This window comes from Ips typographus, linkage group LG4 (assembly GCF_016097725.1).
Source record: "Ips typographus isolate SLU linkage group LG4, UJ_Ityp_2.0, whole genome shotgun sequence".
In the NCBI taxonomy this organism is placed as follows: domain Eukaryota; kingdom Metazoa; phylum Arthropoda; class Insecta; order Coleoptera; family Curculionidae; genus Ips; species Ips typographus.
The window spans coordinates 11,173,970-11,190,079 of record NC_138425.1 but is presented as its reverse complement, the minus strand read 5'-3'; the positions used below and the strand labels follow the sequence as shown (position 1 = coordinate 11,190,079).

The 16,110-nt window shown below is 34.5% G+C and overlaps 1 protein-coding gene across 1 annotated transcript in view; it reads right to left on the bottom strand.

Moving 5' to 3' along the window:
- The window catches only part of olf413 (DBH like monooxygenase olf413), a 56,457-nt gene extending 55,098 nt beyond the window's left edge, over positions 1-1,359 (bottom strand). Inside the window, exon 1 of the mRNA XM_081977104.1 lies at positions 1,004-1,359. The gene's annotated coding sequence lies outside the window, so the exon portion shown is untranslated. The remainder of the gene's footprint in view (positions 1-1,003) is intronic.
- Between the last annotated feature and the right edge of the window lie 14,751 nt (positions 1,360-16,110).

Genomic DNA, 16,110 nt, shown 5'->3' with positions numbered 1-16,110 from the left:
CTATCAGATCAACATCAAACTAGCATTTCTGACTCGATTTTTGATCACATATTTTGCAACTAAACAATGTATTTTTCCGTTTCACTCCAATATCGGTTGACATACCGCACACACGTGGTTGAAGTGTTTTTCCGGTTTTTGAAATGTAAATAAACCTTTCCACAATTCAACTTTAACAATAACTGGACAAAAATAATTAAAATCCCAAACTGAAATCAACTAGTTTCAGACTATTAGTACAATGGTCATTAACGGTTTTTCCGCACAACAATAGCCACCCAATCTGACTAATCCCATGACTGTAAAGTTCTAAGTGGTTACCAAACCTCAACAGTCACAGTCATTTGGTAACTCATCAAACTCGGAATAGTGAGTTTGTAGTTTTGTAATTGAGAAACCCCAGGGACTGACTGTGTTCTAACCACAAAACCCATTTTTTTTACAAAAGGATATTTGATAGTTTGTTTTTTTTTAAGACCCACATAATAGAACGATAAGGTGGTCTCATGGAATGATCAAATATCAAAATGAATCATTATCTGATTAATAAAACAATTCAAAACGTGCTTTGCAATTTTATGGTAATTTAAATCATTAACATTCCAGATTTACTATGAACTTTAGATTATTTCATCATATTGAAAGAGGACTCCAACGCCCTTTACTTTCAATCTATTCTGGTAAAAATGCAAAGATTGTGAGAATCACTTAGTTTAATGAAAGTTTTGCTTTGTGAGTTTGATCAAGTTTCTGCAAATCCTAGATTGTTATAAGTTAAATTTATTTGTAGCCTTGCATAACATGCAATAAGGTTACACTATTAAATATTACTCATTTGCCAATATGAATAACCCTAAATTCCCCGAATATAGTTTGTGTTGTTTTTTGGAACTTGTGCCATCATATGTACACAAATTATGAAATTTACTTTAGATAAGGTATAACACTGATAAGCATGATACTGTGTAGCAACTAGTAAAGGAATGCATTAGTGAAGACTCACCAAAGTAAACTTTGAACTAATGTTCCAAATTTAAGAGTTTTCATTCACGAGAACCTCCACTGAAACTCCTTTAATCCACAAGTATATCTTTTGCGTTAATGAACTAAGTTTACACTGAGTAAAGCTGACCGTCCGTAATCACACAAAGGGTTGTTCTCAATGAACATCCCGCCGATCACTGACACATACGTAAAGAAACCGTCGAATTTATCGTGGATGTAGACACCGAACGTTCGAAACAATCGTGCAGGCGTTAGATAACGGACGTGCGCGTACGTGCAACCGAACTAAAGTCTGCGTACGAACTGAAAGCTGAAAGCTCTGGTTTGAACGTTGAACTGAGTTGCTACCGGGGGCCCCAGAGATGCGTCGTGCCCCACCACAAAAGCTTTTTGAATAAAATGTCCCTTTACCTGTACGTGTACACAACGAGCGGCGAGCTTATTCTTATTGGTTTGGATTGGGAGGGACGTTTTTGGGCGACGAGGGATTTTTCTTTGTACCGGAAATGAGCGAGAAGTGCTGTCGAAGTGCACGTCACAACATCACAATTATCGTTTCAAAGGTCGGTGATCAAGTGACGAACGGACGCCCAGGTGTGTCCCGGGATGGTAACTTGACTCTGCTGGTTTCGGGACGGCAGTCGTTTCCGTTTCTTTTTGACGAAATTGTTACTGAAGTTGCAAAAGCTACAACTTGGAACCTTTTATAACTTGTAACAAAATCTCAATTAAATTCAGGTTTGACTTTTATTACACCGCTCACATCTTTTGCTATTTACTTTATTGCTTCTGATTCTGTTGTATGATTCTTGAAACCTTATTTAATGCACCTCAAGTTATGATGATGAGAAGATATTCTTAAAGAATATTACTATTTGTATTCTCAGAAATTCTAGTTTCAGATTATTGTGTATTGTTGTTCATAACAGCATTGCTATGCCTCAGTAATGCAGCTCTTTGATAATAATTTATCATTTTGTTAATAACTGTATTACTACATAGAAATAATCCAATAGACAACTTTTTCTAATCTTAAAACTACATTAGCAGCAATTTTATCAATATTTCTGTTTACAGGTGTATCAATTTAGAGATAACGTATTCGCGAAAGTCAATGCGAATGTATTGCGACTAGTTACTAACTAGACTAACGTTACTAACGACATTTTACATAAACCAATACTTATTGAGTCAAATACTTATAACGCTTAACGTAATACAAACGATAACTACTCGAAATAAGAAGCTTAATGTGGTAAGGAACAACTTTTACTAAAAACCGAATATATAGTATACAGGGTGGTCCAGTTTTGTTAATTATTGGTCAATAATTCACCAATATATAGCCAATTAAAAAATAAGTTGACATTCATTATGTCATTTTCCTGAAAAGTGCTTCCTAAGGAAAATACAGTCCTTCCATTTCTGTTTAAAAAATCGTTTTTTTTTTGTCATAACTGTCAGACCGTTGGAGCAATATTGATCAAATTTAGAACAAGCACTTTATTACACGTTATTACGGTCAAAGACCCAAAACTAATCCAACCCAACTTAAAAATTGTCTTGAAAACGGAAAATTCCCTTAAGAAGTTTAAAAAATATTATTGTAGCCAGTTTTATAGTTTCCAGATAAACTAAAAGACTTTAGTTTTGAAAATTGAATTAGAAAAGATAAACATTTCAGAAGCTTAAAAATTGTGTTTGTAACCAGTTTTCATGCAAATCGAGAGACTTTAATACTAAAAATTGACTTGTAGACATAAAAACTACTTTTTCAAGAATTTGTTACTACGAATTAATACATTTAAACCTTAAAAATTGACTTGAACCCCAAAATGTGACTGAACTAATGAAAAGTGACATCAGAAGCTTAAAATTTGCATTTGAAGTAAGTTTTCATAATTTTAAGACAAATTTCAATATTTTAGTCTTCAAAATAGTCTTAGATGCAGGACATTGACATTAGATTCATAAAAATTGTCTTGAAAACGAACTTTTCGTGCTTTTTACTTTGCTTTTCATTTTCTTCGAATTCTGGACTATTTTTAGTGCTTCAAAACTGCTTTCAGCTTGGAAAATCGAGTTTCAAGACTATCTTCACCAAGTTATTGACATAGCACTTAAAAAACAATTTTTACATTCTTCTTAAAATGGCATTCCAAGCTTTGTCACTATTAAATCGACTTCTAGACACCTCAGTGCTAGAAGTCGACAGCTGCTAAAAATTCGGGTATTTCTTAATAAACTAGACTGTTTTTAGTGTTTTAAGGCTGTTTTTAGTGCCTCAAATCGAGTTTCAAGACTATCTTTACAAAGTTGTTGACTTATCAGGCCTAAAAGCCAGTGTGTCCACTGACCATAGTCTTGAAAATGTTACTTCAAGCTTCTTCACTATTAAATTGACTTCTACACTCATAGGTGCAATAAATTGTAGCATCTCTAAGAAGTTCAGACTGTTTTTAATGCTTTTTAAGACTGAAAAATCGAGTTTAAGACTATTTCCAAAAGTCAAGTTTCTTCAGTAATAAAAGTAAAAAATTTTGGTACCAAATGCTACAATAATAATCTTGAGAACTAATTTTAAGAAATAAAAGAGTCCGAAAATTTAATTTACTTCTAGACTTGTTGTCCAGTCCAGAAAATTGAGTTGTACACCAATTAAAGTCTTGAAAATATACTTTTGGACTCTCTTTAGTCCTAGTAAAGTCAGTTCGAGCATTAACAGTCAACTTTTATATTATTTTTAGTAATAAAAAATGAGTTTCATGCACAATACAATCTTTGTCTTGATTTTCGGACTTTTTTTAGTTCTTGAATGCCAGTTTCAGACTCAACCAGGATGGCAGTCTGAGAAAGCGAATCATAAAACCATTCCTAGTAGTAAAAAGCAAGTTTCTAGACTATTCAGTACAAATTTGGACTTTCACAAGTCTTGGATGTTCAGTTTTAAACTATAAAACGATTTTTTAAATTGAAATTTGGAAGACTGTATCTTCCTTAGGAAACGTTTTTCAGAAAAATGACATAATGCAAGTCAACTTAGTTTTTGATTGGCTATCAAATGGTGAATTATTGACACTTAAAACTGGACCACCCTGTATATCATAACTAGGATCAGATAAATAGTTGTATTGGATTTTGATAAGGCATAAATTTGGCACAAACCAAAGAAATATAATATGTATCATGCAAACAACTCGGAAAATAAACTTAATTCCCAGACAAAAGACCATATAAAGACTTTCATTTTTAGAACGCACTTTCTTATCTTGTAAAGTCGTCGAACTTGGCTTATCCCAAATGCAAATACACTAAAGAATTATCAATATCCCACGTTTACTTATCTATGAGTCTAGTGGTAGGTTAGCAACCTCCACTGTAGTTACAAGTATTAGTTTTAGTATAGATATTCATGACAAAAGCTATTTTTAGTGATAGTATCTTAAAAGCTCCAGAAACAGGATGGATTTTTTTAAATAGACTATTGTTATTGATCTTGTCGTGGAATATTTTAATATTCTATCCACTATGATGCCCAGGTAGAAATCCTATAGTAGAGGATTTTGCTTGCAGCTATCACTGCCAAGCCAAAAAAGAAAAAGCTTTGTTATTTTTATAAGCATGTCGAACCTCAATCTTGCAATGAAATTCGAATTGGTTTCGAAAGGATTGCTGCACAGGCTTTTCGGTAGAGAAAAGAGTTCGTTTTGGATCGGTGGAATAATGATTTGTTTCCTCTCCAGTTATAAAGAGCACAAAGGGCTTGTTTATGGTACCATGGGGTGTTATTGAACAGGAACAACCAGATAAAATTACTGGGTTTTAAACACAACCTGCAATTATAAAAATGCTCTCGTACTAAAATCCATCACACATAAATTAAATAACATCAAACTATAAATAAACAATATGAAGCGAAGCCCGGAAAACAGGAAACAAAGCGTATTATGAATGTGTTTGAACTATTCTAAATAAACAAATTTTAGGTTGAATATACAGAGGATGATTTAACCTACCGCAAGTTTTATTGTTTTGAGTTTTACTGTTTGCAGCATCATTATTGAGCTCGTTATTTGTATTGGTAACTGAATATTCCGACGTTGCAATGGGAGTCGATTGAAAAGAGCTGATTTCCCATATGCATACACACTCAACGAAGTATTACGCCACGAATGTTAGGCGGTTATTAACATAACAATGAAGCAACAAAAAAAACGGAAAATTTCATGGGTAATTAGAACACAAAGTATGACTAAGTAATTAAAACCGCTTCTACCAAGTATCATTAAGCTGCACTAGCTTGTAATTCTTCAGAATGAAGTTATAAAACCGATTGTTTCACAGATAAAAATTTACATTTACAGGTCTTGTCACTCCTTTATGGATTAAGTAGCATTTTTTTTTGCTAGGTATGTATAATGATGTGTAAAGCTAATATTTAATTTGTGAGTGTAATGTAATTATTTATAACTCAGAATAAAGAACACAGGAATTTGTATTTCGATCAAATTCAATTTTACACGAGTTTTCATAGTAACAACGGTCTGTTAAACGAATTAACTAGATGACATATTGGTGAATATTGTTGTTTACTGTAATGATAACAATAATCAGCTGCTAAACTTATCGAACACATCAGAAAGAGTAACGCCGCCACTGTTGTTCTTCCATAACGCTCATCTCATCCACGAAACAAAAACGTTAAGACATTATAGTTTCTATTTCCAAGCATCCATTCTGCTACCTAGAAAGATAAAAAATGCAAGAAAAACTCATTTTTCCTGCCGGAAACCAGCTGAAAGCATTTCCTTTTTCCACGATACTTTCCTGCAGACTTCCGGTTTATTTACCGCGTAAAGCAGAAATAAAGTTAACGGCGATTGTTGTTTGAGACGGGCACACTCAAAACTAAAAATTTGCCAATTTACCATTAGCCAAGTGGATATTGATCATAATTTCATTTCAATTTAACTGTAGAACCGTACAGGCAATGCATAAACTATTTGAATAGATTCATTAAAACAGGGGAAAATCGAAAGCTACTTTGACAGTTTCGAATGCATTTAGGTAATTCCAAATAGTGGTTTAATCAATAAACCAAGTTATGAATGCAATAAACATAAAACTGTACAGGCACTACGTCAACATTGAGGTCGTTAAGCACTAAAATAAATTCGAGAGTTAATTAAAAGGCCTCATATAACACGCATTAGCGTTATCGCCTCTATTATGACAACTGTAGCACTTTACACTCGAATTTACGTTATTTCTGGGAAACGTCAATAAAACACTCTATCTCTCGATAAAAATCCCATAAACTGACCGTCGTAACTTGGTAATGTGGGGTCATATGGTAACACAGGTCTAAAGGTCTTTAAAACATTGTTGTGTCGTTGATCTTGAAATGTTAATAAAATATTATTTACATCAAGCTACATCGTTGGTCTACTAATATACAATTAATTTATTATTAATTGATCGAATCCGCTTCCTTTAACTAAGCACTGGTGCAGAAAAACAGATAAATTTATTAAAATAACCATATTAATGGTATTGATAAGCAATGAATATGTAAATTGTTCTACTATGTTTCATTACAGTGGATGCGTTTATGATTGTACAAGTTTTGCATTAACGATCATTTTCTTAATGGATTTGAAACTGGTTTAATTCGAAAAGTCAGTATTCTGATTACTTCAGTTGTTTTTACCCTATACAGGGTCTTTCAAATAAAGTTGGACTTGAAATGTAGCAGCAAAACTATCAAGTGGTTTACATAATACCATTAACCCACCAGATTGTATTTATTGATAGTAAATATTCCGCAACAGGGTTGCTCACTAAGGGTAGTCAAACCTAACCATGCTGGTACCGACAGGGGGTTACTTCCCACAAATTTTATTAACACAAAAGACTTATATAAGGCTTAAAATTTGGGTTGACCATCTCTATTTAGTGCCTTTATTAGTGAAAGAGGTAATCCCATAACAAATTTTTGACTGTTTAACCAGACTTTTTAGCTATTTTTGATTCAACACGTATATTGCATGACATTCTTTTACGTTTCCTTTGTATATCAGCTATCGGATAATATTGAATATGCTAGCAATACACGTTTTACTGACTGCCTTTTATCTGTAGATCGTATCCTAAGATGGGGCATTGGATAATTCCAGTAAAACTAATAAAACTTAATATGTATAGGTCATATAAATTGAAAGCTTGAGATAAAACCCACATGATAGGCGTTCATACAGTTAGCTTCCGTTCAAACATAAACCATGACATGTCTCTTGAATATTTCATAATGGCTGCCACCGAATACAATATATCCATTCGTGCATGTTTTCAATAATCTGGGAGATAACCGCGACACGAAATTCCTCTTGAAGATAATTCCTAAAACGTTCCGGGTTCCTGTGCATAGGCCCACCTCAGGATCGGACTCGGCTAAACTAACAAAGTATTGTGTAAAATGTAAATTGCGAAATTAGCTAAAATAACATTAATCAGTCATGGAATGAATACCCGGTTACCGGCCACTGTAAAATGTGAATTTTTCATGGCGGTTATCTTTGAAAAACATTCGTTGAAATATTATATAAATATTAACTTTAAATTAAATAAAACATTTGTGGACGACTTGCCTGCAGTTGAAAAATAGATAGGGTTACCCGAGCGGGTATATTCGTTGATGAGAATTTATCAGCTGCTTTATACTGAATTTTATTAACTAAAAATATACCTTCTCAACATAAAATTACATATTATTACTGTTGGAAAGGTAATCAGTCAATAAATTGGTTTTAGAGTTCAAAATGTTTAAAAAATTTAGTGGTATTGTCGTGTGTGAAATGTGTCCATAATATTCCAGGGTATAATCAGAACTTATTCTTTCTCTAAAAATTTACTTTTGAATTACATTTTGTGATCAATTTTGTCAAAGTTATTTGCAATTGTCATATGAACATTTTTGTGATAGACACTATAAACATTCTGGTGAATATTGACGCCAAAATTCTGTCAAAATCTGTTATTTTAAGATCCATGTTAAAAGTCAGCCCAAATTCGAAATTGTCAAAACCCTGTCTTTAACCTGTCATTTTGATTTGGTAACCGTCAAAACTGTCTGAAGTTGTTAGTTTTGTGATTGAATTGGTCAAAATTGTTTTGAATCTGCAAAAAAAAGTCAAGGAATAGTAACGGCCGTATACACGGACAGTCATTTTAAAGAATTGAACATTCACAATCTAAACTTAAATTAAGTTTAAACCTTGAAAACGACTGCTGGTGCATACGGATGTTAGATTACAGTATTATTGTCAATTTACTTTTGATAAACTAATCTACAAAATCTAATTCGCAATTATCTCTAAATTCTAAATTGCAATATTCTCTGAAATGCCCCTGGACCTACTGTGTCGAAAAGCTTACATTAAGTTCTGTTATCAGCATGTTTAGAAAAGACCAGAATTTCATGCTCTCCATGTGGCTTTTATCTACCAATTTTTACTAAACAGTAGTTAAACTGGTTACCTGCTTGAACCAGTTTAGTTCCATGAAACAAGAGCAAGCGTCGTGATTTACAAGGTCCTCAATACCGAGTGACCCAATTACACAAAGACCCTTTTTTAAAAAGGCAATAAGTCTGTCACCGTGTCCCAATATGACAACTTAACTGTAGGTTTTCTAAAGCCACTTTCCAACTATGTTCGGAGGGTGTCGATTATCTTTGACAGACAAAAGACTTTGCGGAACCAACCATTTATTATTAGGGCTTCCAGTTGATCTACCGCTGTTTTAGAAAGTGGGTCACCGATGGATGAGACTTACTTGGAAAAAATCTGAGTTTTATCAGGACCGGCTCACGTTACTTGCAACTTGTTAATGAGCATTTTTCCGGACGATTTTGAATAAAAATGCCTTCCTCGAAGCTATTGAATAGATTTTTAAGGCCGTTAGTTTTGTGTCTATTGTTAGTAAATAGGGAGGGGTCGACCACACATCGGCCCCATTCTTTGGTGCGCAACTGACCGTATCTTTCGAGCAGCTTTTGAGCCATCTTTGTAAAAGAATCTATTAAGAAATTTTGACAAGGTATATTAACTGGCGTTCAGAAGGTAGGGAAACATCATATTTTATTAATATAATGATTTTAATCCTCGAGTGTCCATTTAACCTCTGTATTGTTATGCTAAATTTAATGTTAATACAAAATTTTTATAGCTCAATCCTTCAGCTTTTAGGAGTTACATTTCCTGTTTTCAGTAGCATTATAAAGGCTTTAAATGTTTTTTTCTTGATTTCCTATTTACAAATTTAAAATAGTTGATTGTTGAACTAAAACAGTTTAAAGTTCTTCATTGAGAATATAAGCAGTAACAATTCATTTTGCTGTCATAAATCAATGCTTTCGTCCGAACTAGAAAACTTTAGTAAGCGGTGTAATACCGCTACTAAAAGCAAACAATTAGCGAACGTGCTTCGCTCTAAAATAGATAATTACCGGAAACAAGCGGCGTTGCTATAATAATAATTCCACCAGGGCCATATCGGCCTTAATTGAGAACGATATATCATGTAACTAAGTTGGCAAATACATAAAATTTCGACGTAGATCATCGTTATTGCCGCATTGGGGGCTAGGAAAATTTATATCCCAACTTTTCCATCAGGCTTCACATATCCTGCCATATGACCAATTTTTTCATTTATTTAACAGAAAGATTATGGCAGGACATTTCTATGACTCCTGTCAACGTACATAGGTTTCGAGTTGTTTAAAAAACAACAGGATTTCGGCACCATCTGCTAAGAAGGGACACCCAGAAATGAGCTAACATATGGTCCTCGTTATGTGAAAGATGGATATATTTACTTTGGATTGAAAATGATTTACGGTCTGTAGATTAACAAAAGCGACACACATACTTTACTTTTAGCCTTTGACCGCGCTTTGGAGACATTCTTTCACTCGTTAGTAGATATTTAATCGCATTAATCAAACATATAAGTTTCAGTCACGGTGCCCACATATCACTTTTCTCAAGGATTTAGTTAGCAATATCTTATTTGAGACTTCTAATAGTTATAATAATAATAGTAATGGTTTATAGCTTGGGTGAGTAAATGCACTACGCCTACGATCCATTATCACTTCAGGTGTGTTGGGAATGAGTGATTTATGGCGGTACCGAGCTTTGTCTTCGCTTCGGTATTGCACAAGGCGATAATCGTAGACGATGAGTAAACGGTGACTTAGTGAAAACATGCCTAAGGAATGCCGGCGTATACCTGAGAGGTTATTGAGTAAATTTAAATGTAAATATTACACTTGAATTACGGAAATTTGTTGGCTATTCTACTTTAAAGTTGTTTGAACTTCTTGCGAAACAACTCTAAAATATCCCGTGTTACACATATCATAAGGATCTCCCCTTTAGTGAAACATTTAAGTTAACATAACAGACATGTTAAAAGATAACAATCAAATTCATTTATTAACTTTGATGCTATCACCATTGTTTCGGTAAGTGTATCATCATAAAAATGATTAACAGCTACCAACTTTAATTATTTCAATTAATTTGCAGGATACAACTAGCAAAGTGAACAGTACACTTAGAGTGCAGTCAAAATGATATGAATTATTCGTTTTACCTGCTTTATCGATTTCCTTCTCAGTATAGTAGCGGGGTTTAATTTCCCCTCGACCTGGTGGAATTTTCTAAAAGTTTCTCCAGTTTTATGAATTTAAATCAGCCAAGAAGTGCGCACTTGAATCTTAAATAGTGGGGCAAGTGCCTTGTGCACTTCAATTTTCCTGGTTTTTGCCTTTTAAGTACGATATGCCACATCATTTGCCAACATACCACAAGGGATAACTTGAATAAACAATCGCCTTAGCTAAACAGAGTTTCCAGCGGCGGGTAACAATATACCTCGTTAACACAAGAAGGAGTGTGCACATGAAAAGCTATACCTAACCTACTTTATCTAGTATGCATTTTAATATTCTTAAACCCGCTTCCACGAGAAAACATAGTATAATTTTCAGCTGAACATTGAGTTGTATTATTGAATATTGATGCAACATTTTACACCAAAATGAGATTTCTTGATTGGGAAACTTGTTTAGCAGATCAATATTTTGCTTTAGCGTTGGAGTGTTATTAAGGCCAAGGGATGTTGCCTATTATGCCGAATCCCATCAAACTTTGGAACGACCTAATTACAAAATTAACCTTTCATCGACCCGACTGTGACATTTTTCGTCTTAACATTTCAGAAAACTGGTTGACATTCAAGACTCATTAGCCACTAACAAAATCCTTTGACATTCTTAATATAATGGGAACTTGCTAATTCCTTAGGGCATTGATATAATATATTTTGAACAAAGGATTAATTATTAGTTTAATTGCTAATCACAAGGCAGAATCATCTCGAGGTTTTGCTACTACTCTAGCATAGCTCTGTTATAATAAAATTAACTAACAACAAAACATTTTAACTGAATATATAGTTTCGAGTGAGAACTATACCAATATTATTCGTCGCAAACTATTCCAGCCAATAACAAATTGCCATTAACTATCGAAATTTATCTTCACAGAACCAACAGTCTAGTCCTAACTACTATTGTATTACGCCAATTCAGTTTACTAAACCAACTAGAACTGACACTTTGTCTTGCAGCTTATTGCTCCATGACGTTTCCAGAGTTTCATATTGTTATGGAAAATTATTCATAGATTGTTAGGCAAACCTGTTGAGTTGATTAGACGAAATTTTGCTTCGGAACGAATCGCACCCCTAACTGGTTTACGTCACCTGTATAATAGAGTTGATTCGCGAACAGTTTTATGGAAGAATGCGAAAGAGGGGCACATCTGTATTTTAATTCGGCTATGGGCCCCTAAGGAAAATTTCCATATGAATTTCAAGTACGTGCCACTGTTCTAAGAGGAATTTGCTATGATATTTATATTGAGGGTAGATCGAACAAATTTTGCGATGAGACGGCTGAAGGGTAAGTAGAAATTTTTTTCTTTCAGAGCTGTATTTTGCTTTTTTTTTAAATCAACTTTTTACCTATTTTACACTCACATATTATTGTATAACAAACTGCCTCCAGAAATGTACTGCTAAAATAGGAATTTGTATTATTCTTTCGTGGAATTAAATTGAAATCACATAAAAAGAAGTTTTAATACGGACCTGTAGTTGATGAGGCGCTTAACTTTAAATTGGGTTGCCTATCTCGAGCTTGTCCTATAAATGAATGGATTAGAACGTTTCCTTGAGGGACTACCTCGTTTGCATATACAAGAGATGCGCCTTTCAATCAACATTTCATTGCAAATAAAATACCTACTTTTTCCTGGCAAACTTTTTGTACATTAATATAAGTTCGATATGGACCAAAGTCCTGCACCCCGGACGTATCAATTACTAACAAAAGACCGTTTCTTTCCTATACTACAATAGAAGCGAAGGTATTCTAATACTTATTATACGCCAACAAACACAGGCTATTCATCGTGAAATTCGATCCCACCAGAGGCAGAACACAAAAGGGCTTTGCTAAGCTCATGCCCCAGAAAATGTCAAGCCATACGATCCGTGTTGATGGTGTCGATTTTGGATGTTCTTTTAGCGGGGCCAAAGTCGTTTCTTCTTAAGAAAGGTCTCAGCATTTCTGCACGATTTAAACTTAATGCTCGATTTCTTCGAGTTAGGCTGGGTCTGCTGAAAAACGCATTATAATTGCGCGGGCAATTAATATCAAATAAAAATATTTATAATGTCGACTAACGACCAATAAAAATACCATTGCGACTACGCAAAGCAAGACCGCGAGCAATAATTGTGTCCGCAGGAAAATTGACATTCGGATTGATATTTCTGCAATGTCGATGCGATGGAAGATTTTTATACAATGTTCGCCTTTGGAATGCAACGCTGTTACCGTCTTCTTGACCAATAAAATTCTTTCTGACAAAACTTGCTTTGACGATATAACAAACCATAAAATGAGCCTCCAGTTAAATAAATGTTGCTATGTAACTGAATACTTTTTCTATGAGAGACAATACGAGTTTCCTTTTTACTGTAAAATTTAAATTGCAATACATAAAAGAAACCTACGTATAATATACACATAAACCTTAAGCTAAAAATTGCATATTATAAAGCCAATACGCGCCAGACGACCCACCTTCTCATATCCATTTCTGTCAGTGCAAAATTTTCCATATATTGCAAATAAGCTCCCCGAATTTATATCTTGAAAATAAGCGGCCTTATATCCCTAACACAAGGGTGATTTTCCTTTTTTAACATAAAACTACCCTTTAGACTGGAAGTAAACCATTTCACTTCTACAGGGACGACAATAGTGCCTATAGGTGACCAGAAATGTTTGTTGTTTGTTATTTTATTGATGTTGCTACTGTTCCTCAAATTTCCATGATTTGATCGTGAGTGCGACATATTTTCCAGTCTCGGTAAGACCGCAAAAATCTGCGGAAAATATATGGAACATTACTGCCGAGTTTCGACCTACAATATGTCTCAACGAGCGCTTTTCCTCATATGAACCCGGAAAATACGAGCGGAATCCTCAAAACCGCCATTTTCTCACCGCTTTTACGAGGAAAGAATTTTGTTTTTTTGCCGGTAAACTAGTCCTTTGCTTTATACCAAGCAACTACAAACACTTCAGGGAGGATGCGTTTAGAAATTAGAAATTGCATAGGGGCTAAGGACACGTATGTGTGCAGCTGGGCGTGGGGATTAGTAGGCCCTTAAACGTGCTTAAACATATTGCTGGAAGATCAGTTAAAGACAAAATTTCCGCTTTTGGGGATCAGAAATCGATACGGCGACGTCCGTTCGTTAAACCTGTTATAACAAGTGAGGAATTCGATGAAGAATTGAAACGTAAATATTCGCTAAAAAACCGCTGACAGAAGAAAGAAGATTCGGAAAGACAATAGCCAGCCCTCATCAAGGATGATGGATTTGTCTCGTCTACTTCTTGGATATTTCACGTTTAATTCGTCTACTGACGTTCTCCAACAGTGGCGTAGACGACATGGAATTTTTTTGGTTAACAATTTCAATTAATTCAAACGCCCTAAAGCACACAAGTTTGATAGGCATTATAGATCAAAACAAATTCAACTACACATGATTTTAATATAATGGATCATTTAAATACAGTTGTACAATAGTCTGTCGACAAAGCTGTTGTGGGTGTCCAATTGAAGCAATACTGACTCACAACCATGTAACCCGACGTCATTACCCTTGACACATTCAATACGAACACAAATAATCTGATTGTTATGATTATTTATTAGATTACATAGAGGCGGTATATTTTTGAATACCATTAAACCGCCTCCTGTTAACTGGATGACAAAGAATTCCCGCTGCTGAAACGACGTTTATTTGCAACACTGTCCTGCCAACATGCTTATCGGCTTTAAAGTCGCCAAAGTAACGCGAGAACTTTTATGCACACGTGACACTTGTATGGTTATCCTGCCGCATTACCTTTGAATGGACGATTATCTTCACCTTTACCAGAAAACGATGATAATTTATCGATGCGTCTGAACAAGGTTCCTATTTAGATATGCAAAAAAAAGTTAATTGCCTAAAAGGGCAGTCACGAAATCATCCTAATAACATCGTCAACATTTTGCTGACTCACATTGTGGACATTACACGGCAGGGTTTTCTTTTGGAATTAATAAAACTTTCAATGGAGTGACAAGTTACCATATTATTGATTGTCGAACGGCCAAGCGATGACTCGTCCATTTTCAACGATTAATTATCTTTTATTGGCTCTTGCTTGTTTTTAATAATAACATCCATTTTTGATTGTTACCGACTACATTAATGAATACTAGATCGAAATTGACGTTCTTCCAGTCTTCAGGTCATCCAGCAGGAAATCAAAATATTGACTTGGCTACGAATACATTACTACTTGTTCACTGTGATGTTTGATAGGCAAATATTTGAAATGGTTGACGTTTTTTTCTGTTTCAAGCAAAACAAACAAAAAACATCGAATTAATTATGAAAAGAACTATAATGATGAAACTTCTAACAAAGAAATACTAATGACCGAGCTGGAATACTTTTTTGCGTGCCCACTGTAAATGTGCTTCCATGTTCATCTTCGTGTTGCAAACACACGTTTGTCCATTTATCGCCCTGAGCATCCAAACCGGAGGGCTCACTTTCCCTTAATTATCCTGTTAGGACAGCCCACCCCCCATTTCTGTTATTAGAAGAGATATTTATGGGAAGCGTTCGTATCTCTTAACGATGTTTACGCACGTTTGTCAAATGTTTGTTCTAGCTGTGTGATTCACATCTAACGTTGCCGAAAAAATATTTCTTTTAACTGGTAATTTCCAGTGCTCCGTCAACGAACTCATCAATAATTTGAGGCATTTTATGGGGTGCAATTTAACTCGAGCAAAATTGCCGTAACTTTATTAAAAGGGTTTTTTAACGCTACAAGGGGGGTAGCACCAATAAAGCCATCGATATGATTTATTTACCAACCGCATTGCTTTTATGATCTAATTTCAGCTCTTGCTCGGGCATATTGGCGGAACAACCTTCGAGTTTTATAGTTCAAAGCTGAAGTTGTTTGACTTCTTGGCTTTGTTATACCTGACGTCGTAAAATAATACAAACAGTCACTCAACATTCTGCTGAAATTTAGACTTTATATTGTTCTAGTTCCTAACAGATCATAATGATGTTGTTTGCATGGCAATTTCAAATTTATATCGTAAACAATTTCTAGCTCACACTCATTTATGGAATATGTGGCAATTAATGGTATAACGCAAACAGAATTGGGTCGATTGCATTCCGAAATAAATAGCCAAAATTACTGTCTCGATTATTAATTTCAAATCGGACCCTAAGGCTAGAAGTCGATATTTCTATAGATTTAGTTTGTAAAATCAAATTTAGATAGATAATGGCAAATATTACCGTTATTTGACTAACTAGTGTGTTATTTAGTATTAATTATTACAGAAACAATTTACTTGAATTCAATACATA